The sequence below is a fragment of the Daucus carota genome, chromosome 8 (assembly GCF_001625215.2).
Source record: "Daucus carota subsp. sativus chromosome 8, DH1 v3.0, whole genome shotgun sequence".
NCBI lineage: Eukaryota > Viridiplantae > Streptophyta > Magnoliopsida > Apiales > Apiaceae > Daucus > Daucus carota.
In genome coordinates this window covers 4503509-4511409 of record NC_030388.2, presented here as the reverse complement: position 1 = coordinate 4511409, position 7901 = coordinate 4503509, and the positions used below count along the sequence as shown (strand labels likewise).

The window sequence follows — 7901 nt, the reverse complement described above, 5'->3', positions numbered from 1 at the left end:
TTCACTTTGTATTCAAAGCATTTGTAAAGCTTTCAAGTTGTTCGTAACTTGCTTGATCGTTATATCCACAGTTTTCTGTGCTTTGATAACCCGGTTGTTTTAATCACTAAATCTAGAATATACCCTGTCGAATTTATTCTACGAACTTTAGTGGACATTAAAACTGAACCATTTTAATTATATAACGACTTCAAACATTGTTATATTAATTAATTATAATCTGATTAACAAATCTTATTCAATCAGATTCACTTCCGCGACGATTTGGTACTGATTGTATTCAACCCCCCCCCTTCTACAATCATATCTGGACCTAACATATATGAAGCACAAGACTCATCGCTACCTTTCATGTACTAGCTTAGTTTTCTTTGTTTATTTATGGCTTGTGATTTGTCTTTTATGTTTCTGTTTGAATTGGTAAATAATTAATTCAACTATATTACTACACTATTAATGAATATGGAAAGTTGAACTATATTGCACAACAAAACCGTGAAGCTTAGTTATGGGTTTCATTTGACTTAGATTTATGAAGCATGCACATTTTTATTATGTTTTTTATTTTAATCACAACCGATGTTGGCCCTCATATATATATTTTATTATCATTTAATATTACACACTATCCCTAATTTCCCTCACATACTTGTCAGTGACATACCAAGCCTCTTTGAAGCATTCTCTTAATTCTTATGGTTTTCTATCTTGTTACCCTCAAAATAAAATAACAGGATAAGTAAACAAAACATACAACTCCAAAAACTACCACTTAATGAGAGAAGGGGTAGATTTTAATTGGTGGAAAGCTGTAGTGACATATCATTACCTTTCCCAATTAGTCAAAGAACTTCAGGGAACTATTACTACAAATTAAGAAAGAGCTATCTCCAGGTGTTTGTCATGGGTTTCACTGTACCTATTTTCTATATAATTAAGCACACTCATACACTCATATAAATAGAACGCCGGGATATCAGGTGACCTATTAATCATTGGTCAATTCATTATAGTTGTTATAGCTAGAAATGATTAAATCCTACTCCCTTTAATATTTGTTCTCCACAGATACAAGAATATATAGAGGCTGGAACATTGTGTAACTTCTGCGCACAACTGGGAGCCTTTTGATGCTTGATGAGATTAATCCACGCACTATATCTATTAAGTGATCCATTATCTATTGAGTGATCCATATGTTGAGTGTTGTTGATTACATACCGGGTCATTAAATTTGTTTCTAGGCGGCTGGGATTTTTATGCTTATAACCTATGGTCTTTTAATTAATCCGATACATCATTTCGTGTTTATATGTGTTGCCAACTAAAAGTTGAATACTTTAATGGCCTACTGTGAATAACATATTTTGCTAAATATGAAATTTGTTTGTAGTGTCATTTGTAAGTGCAATTTAGTATTTGTTTCTATAGCAGTCACATTGTTAAATCAATCTTTGATCCTTTTAATTATATATCAAACAAATTTAATGACCAAAAATATTGGTATTTATCTATTAGCATAGCTTTCAATTTTATTTCCTTTTAAAATTTCTTCGGATTGGGTACTAAATATATGTAAAGAGGCTTGTGTGCTATTGTTACACCACCGCATGTGAGGGTGTATCTGAACATATTTCATTTTATTTTCCAAAAAATGTCAATATTCCCGAAAACATTGGCTAAAGGGGAGAATAGATTTGAGAGGTAAAATTAATTTAACTAATATACTTTTTGAAAATTAATTTTTAAGGTTCCACTGCCGAAAATAAAATGATAAATTTCTTCAGTTCCGTAAAATGTGTATCAATATTTTTATGTGTATCAATATTTTTATTCATGAATATCGAATAATCTTTATTATTACAAAAAAGTGGGGACACATATAGTTTATTTGTATAAAATTTGAACATCAATATGTTATTAATATAGATATATAAGTATACTACACATTTGGATTTGAATATATGGAAATTTTAGCATAAGTTATACCTATTCAAATAGTTTGTTTGAATAAAATATATAAAGCATAAAAATTGTAAAATATAAATACGCGACACACAATAAATAGAAAAATAATAGAATGAAGAAAAATTGTTGTTCACATGAGAGGACTGGATTAAGAGATCAAACAAGATGTCAGGAGATTGCCAATCAAATTTTAAAGCACGGAGTGGACGAGGCTATCAGATTCGGACAGATGACAATGCACGAACCCAGGGTGCAGAACCTGATAGGAGTTTTGTAAGGTGTTTCAACTGCAACCAGTTATGAAAAATAAGGAGAGACGGGTCGCGAAAGGGTATGTTCAAAAACAAGGTATAGATTCTGAGGAGGTTTTTGCACCAGTTACACGGATTGAAAGAGTGAGACTATTATTGGCTTTAGAAGCAAAAAATAGCTGGGAGGTTCATCACCTTGATGTGAAATCAGCTTGCTTGAATGGTGATCTTCAGGAAGCTGTATACGTAACACAACGAGAAGGATTTGTCAAACAAGGAAAGGAGCATCTAGTGTACAAGCTAAGAAAGGCTTTGTCTGGACTTCGTCAAGCACCACAAGCCTGGTATGCAAAATTAAGCAACTGTTTAGAAAGCCCGAATCTCACAAAATGTCCGTACGAGCATGCATCACTACGCCATAAGTGGCCTGATGCAATGGTTATTGGAAAGTGTTACAAGCATTTCGTTGCGGTAGGTAATAAATTTTGATCATATTGTAACACTGCTGATTTGTTGTTACAATAGCTATAAAGCTAGTGTTGTACTGGAGTGACGGTGTTGCACAACATGTAACACTAGCACCGCGGTTACAATAGTTAATTCCAACCCCATACCTTTCTCCAACCAAACAGCATCTAAGTACTACAGTATTAATGAATATGGAAAGTTGAACTATATTGCATAACAAAACCCTCTTGAAGCTTAGTTATAGGTTTCATTTGACTTAGATTTATGAAGCATGCACATTTTTATTATGTTTTTTATTTTAATCATAACCGATGTTGGCCCGCATATATATATTTTATTATCATTTAATATTACACACTATCCCTAATTTCGCTCACATACTTGTCAGTGACATACCAAGCCTCCTTGAAGCATTCTCTTAATTCTTATGGTTTTCTATCTTGTTACCCTCAAAATAAAATAACATGATAAGTAAACAAACAAAACATACAACTCCCAAAACTACCACTTAATGAGAGAGGGGGTAGAAATTGATTGGTGGAAAGCTGTAGTGACATATCACTACAAGAATATGCGTCATTTACGACGGATAACTTACGAACTTACGACGGATATGTGACTTCCGTCGTAAATTCAAATATATAATTTTTTTTTTGATTTAAAAGTAATCGAGAATATTACATTGATTCAAACGACGTCGTTTTTGTGCTGGAAGTTACGACGGATTGTGTTCGTTCCGTCGTAAATTCACCTACCACATTTAATACCACCAGTAACTTTTGACTTGTCCGTTGAAGAATAATATATTTAAATTAACTTACGACGGAATGAGTTCTATCCGTCGTAAATTGTCCTGAATAATCACTACTGCCCTCTTTCTAATTTGCCACTTCTTTTTCAAAACACCATTCTTCTCCTTATGATTTCATACAAGATATGACATAACAAGGGTCATTAACACTTGAATCAATGTAAGTATATGATAAATCTTTGCTTATTCTTCTATAGTTTAATAATATGTGCATTGATAGAATCATTTAATATTTACATGTGTTTGATTTGTGTTTGTATCTATTTTTGTTTATATGCATATTGAATTTGATATGATTTTATTCATGCATATATAGATGTCTTATGATAGAAGTTGGATCACTCGACGAATAATTCCCGGTGGTTATGGATTTACGGATGAATATAATGAGGGGGTTAAATATTTCTTGGCATTTGCAAGAAGTAATTCTAAAGAATCGGATGATCCGAACCTTCTTATTAGATGTCCTTGCAATACATGTAGAAATCTATTACACCAACTCATTCCCGATGTCGAGTTTCACTTATTTGCAACCGGTTTTCTCGAGAGTTATACCATATGGCATTATCATGGCGAATCTAGAGGGTCGAGAAATGAACAAATGAATGATCACGAAGATGTGTATGATGAATATGAGATGTTGAGGGATGCTTTTGGGCCGGACGCTTTCGAAGAGGAGAATAACATTCCCGAGAACCCGAACGAGCAAGCAACTAAATTTTTAGACAATGTGAACAATGTTGGGGAGCCAATATACCCGGGCAATATCAAGTACACACAATTGAAGTTTGTTTCAAGATTACTACATTGGAAGAGTCGTAACCAATGTAGTGATAAAGCCTTCGATGAGTTGCTCTTTTTACTTGGGGACGTGTTCCCTGTGGGGCATAAGCTCCCTTCTAATTATTATGCTGTCAAGAAGATGGTTAAAAAGCTGAGTTTGGGATATGAAAAAATACATGCATGTGAGAATGATTGTATGTTGTTTTATGGTGATGATAAAGATTTGAAAAATTGTAAGTTTTGTAACTTGAGTCGATACAAAGCTGCAACACATGTGGGGAATAATACCATTCCGAGGAAGGTATTAAGATACTTTAAAATCACTCCTCGATTGCAGCGTTTTACATGTCTACCCGCACTGCGGAGCATATGAAATATCATAAGTACAGGACTGTGGATGAAGGGGTTCTAAGTCATCCTGCAGATGGAGAAGAATGGAAAGAATTTGACAAGACGTATCCTGATTTTGCAGCAGATTTTCGTAATGTTAGACTTGGTCTTGCAACTGATGGATTTCCCCCATACAGTAATGCTACATCTACAATATACTCAGTGTGGCCAGTTGTACTGCTTGTGTACAACCTTCCACATACCATGTGCATGAAGGATCCATATATGTTCATGACACTACTAGTACCTGGGCCGAATGATCCTGGCAAGAATCTAAATGTTTATCTTAGACCATTGATTGATGAGTTGATTGATTTATGGCAGGTTAGTGTACACACATTTGATGCTACTTATTTTTCAACTAAAAATATAGATTATTTTTTATTTACTTTTAATTATATAAATTATTTAAATACATGGCAGGTTGGTGTACGTACATTTGATGCTTCTACAAAGACTAATTTTATGATGCGAGCAGCTTTGTTGTGGACTATCAGTGACTTTCCCGGATTGGGTATATGGTTAGTGGGTGGTCAACCCATGGAAAGATGGCTTGTCATGTGTGTATGGGTGAAGTTAAAGCTAAGCAACTACCGCATAGTAGGAAATCCAGTTTTTATGGATTGCATAAGGGGTTCTTAGAAAAGCGGAAGCGTAGGCATAGAGACAGAGATGAAGAAAATTCTGAATGTGCTCTATGGGATGACGAAGGGACGATGATTAATGTACCACTCAGGAAAGATGCTGATCCGCGCAATCACAGGACACGTGGATATTCTTCTGGTGGATTTGGAACATATCCTGCAAGCCCAACTGCGGTTTACATCAAACATAACCAGTACCTTAATCCTACTGGTTCTTACTTTTTTCCAAACTATTCTCGTAGCTTTTCTTCTCATTGGTAATATGTAATGGTATAAAAACCTGTGCATGAAAAGCTTTGTTTGGATTTTAGCATTGGGTCCCCCATAAATTATCAGTTATCACCATATATATATCAATTAAAAAGGAAGAGAGAGTGGTTAGCTAAAATGTTGGAGCTGAAGTATAATATATAATTACCTGATAATCAGCATTAAAGATTAGTCAAAAGATACTACATAGATACAGTAATGCTATTTGTTTGTGTTGGGGGCATGAGGACAGGCACATACTTTTGAGGTCTTGATATTACAAGTACAAGTCTAAATTAGCCAGAGTCAGCAGAGTTTAAGCTCGCCTAAATAGTTTAGGCACTGTTTTTTTAGAAGAGAAAGCAAGTAAATATAATTGAAGGTAAATGAATTTTCATTTTAATCTCACTTTTAGAGTGAAAGTTTTGGAATGAATTTATTTTATAATTACATCCATTTTCACGTACTTTCATCTTTTTAGAATTATTTAATATGTAATATAAATATCTATCCTGATAACATTTCAGGATAGATTGTCCACAGGCTAAGCGCAACTTATTGGCGGTTACACGTATGTTTTGGCCAGATGGTTGTGTTGGCGTGCGAGATATTGATAAAAAATCTCCAACATTCTGGACAACGTGCATAGATGAGTTCTTGGTAAGTCACATCTTTGTATATCTTGAAATTTTGTGTGATTATGTCGATTTATCTTCATTGTTAATGGTCTATTTGTTCTCTGTCCTAGCGCTACTTCACGTGGGATTCAAATATTGCCACTGAGCAGGAGGCAAGAGCGTCTATACTAGCACACATGCGCGACAACATGCGGCGTACAGTTGCCGATGACAAGGAAAGGGCTGACGAGCTTATTGCTTCTTTTGGAGGGTCTTATGCAAAGTATAGGCCTGGATATGTGAAACCTGGTGTGTGGTCCAGGTTATGTGAGTATTGGGTTACCGACGAATTCAAAAAGAAGTCCAATGCTGGTAAGAAAGCCCGGAGCAACGTGAAAGCGCCTCACACCTGTGGCGCGCGTTCTTTCAACCATCGTGAACGGGTATGGTTTTTTTTTTTTTATTATTGAATATTTGTCAGCCATAGCTGCACTTAAACAAATTATGTTTAAGAGAGGTTTATAAATTAAATCAAGGTTGCTTTACAAAATACAAAAAATGTCACACATATTTTTTTTAATTTATTCATCTTTATTGTGTAATCAAGAAATAGGATTATATGAAAAAACACGACGGGAAGCTCGATAAAACTTTTGTCTACAAGGAATGTCACACATATAAAGACAAGGAAAAGAAAGGGAAGGGGATTACGAAAGCAGCCAAGAAAATTATTGTAAGTATTTGTATTATAATGCAATCTCATTTAATTTTTTATGTCGTGAATCCCAAGCCCAATTTTCTTTTTTAGGAGATTAATAATGTAAAGTTTTATTTCCAAGCATGTGTCCCTTTCTCTGTTGGTTCTTGCCAGTGTATTATTGCTTGTAGGCTGAAATATTGGTTCATAAGAATAACCTTTTTATATTTTAATATAATGTGAGTAATTAAATCTGATCAAGATCAGATTTAATTTAATTCCTAGAATGACTATAAAGTGTTTTATGCTCTGATTGGGAACGTATCTACTGACCACTACTATTTTTTGACACACACACATACATATACAAATTATATTTTTTTATTTTCAGGATCGTTATGTTGCTATATGTACGAAGAAAGGTATTGACCCTAAAAGCACACATCTTCAGTTTTGGATCGAGGCAGTGGGAGGTATTAAGAAGAACTCGATTCAAGGACATCCGCGGCTCCGTGCCTCTGATATTTGTGGTATATTTTTTATGTTTTACATATTTTAGCCCTTTCATATTATTTTTGGTTTTTTAATTAGATGTGTATATATAGCTTATACACTTATCGGTTAATACAATGATCTAATTATCACAGGGCCTGAGGGACGTGCACCACCACCCCGGAAAGGGGAAGAAAGATGACTTGTTCTTGAGAGTAGTTGAAGAGAAGCTTACTCAGGCTCGAGCCAATCCCGAGCAGTTCTCTCTCACACCAGAGCAGTCCGTGTTTTAGCACGTGAAGCTGTAGAAGCTGAGAAGACTTCTCTTCCTGCTGACCATCCAATTGCAAAAGAAACACAAGCAGCAATTATCCAGGTTGCAGTAGAAGTACTGAACAATTTGTATAAAACAAACGAACCTGGAGCTGATAAGGTACACAATTTAGAATTAATAGTAATTATGATATATATATATACATATATATATATATATATATATATATATATATAACTACAAATTATTGTTTCCTT

The 7901-nt window shown here is 34.5% G+C and overlaps 1 long non-coding RNA gene across 1 annotated transcript; it reads left to right on the top strand.

Moving 5' to 3' along the window:
- The first annotated feature begins 6777 nt into the window (after window positions 1-6777).
- LOC135148194 (uncharacterized) lies at window positions 6778-7570 on the top strand. Its single transcript, XR_010286092.1, has 3 exons — window positions 6778-6914; window positions 7270-7408; window positions 7526-7570. It is a non-coding gene; the product is annotated as an uncharacterized LOC135148194 (long non-coding RNA).
- The last annotated feature ends 331 nt before the right edge of the window (window positions 7571-7901 follow it).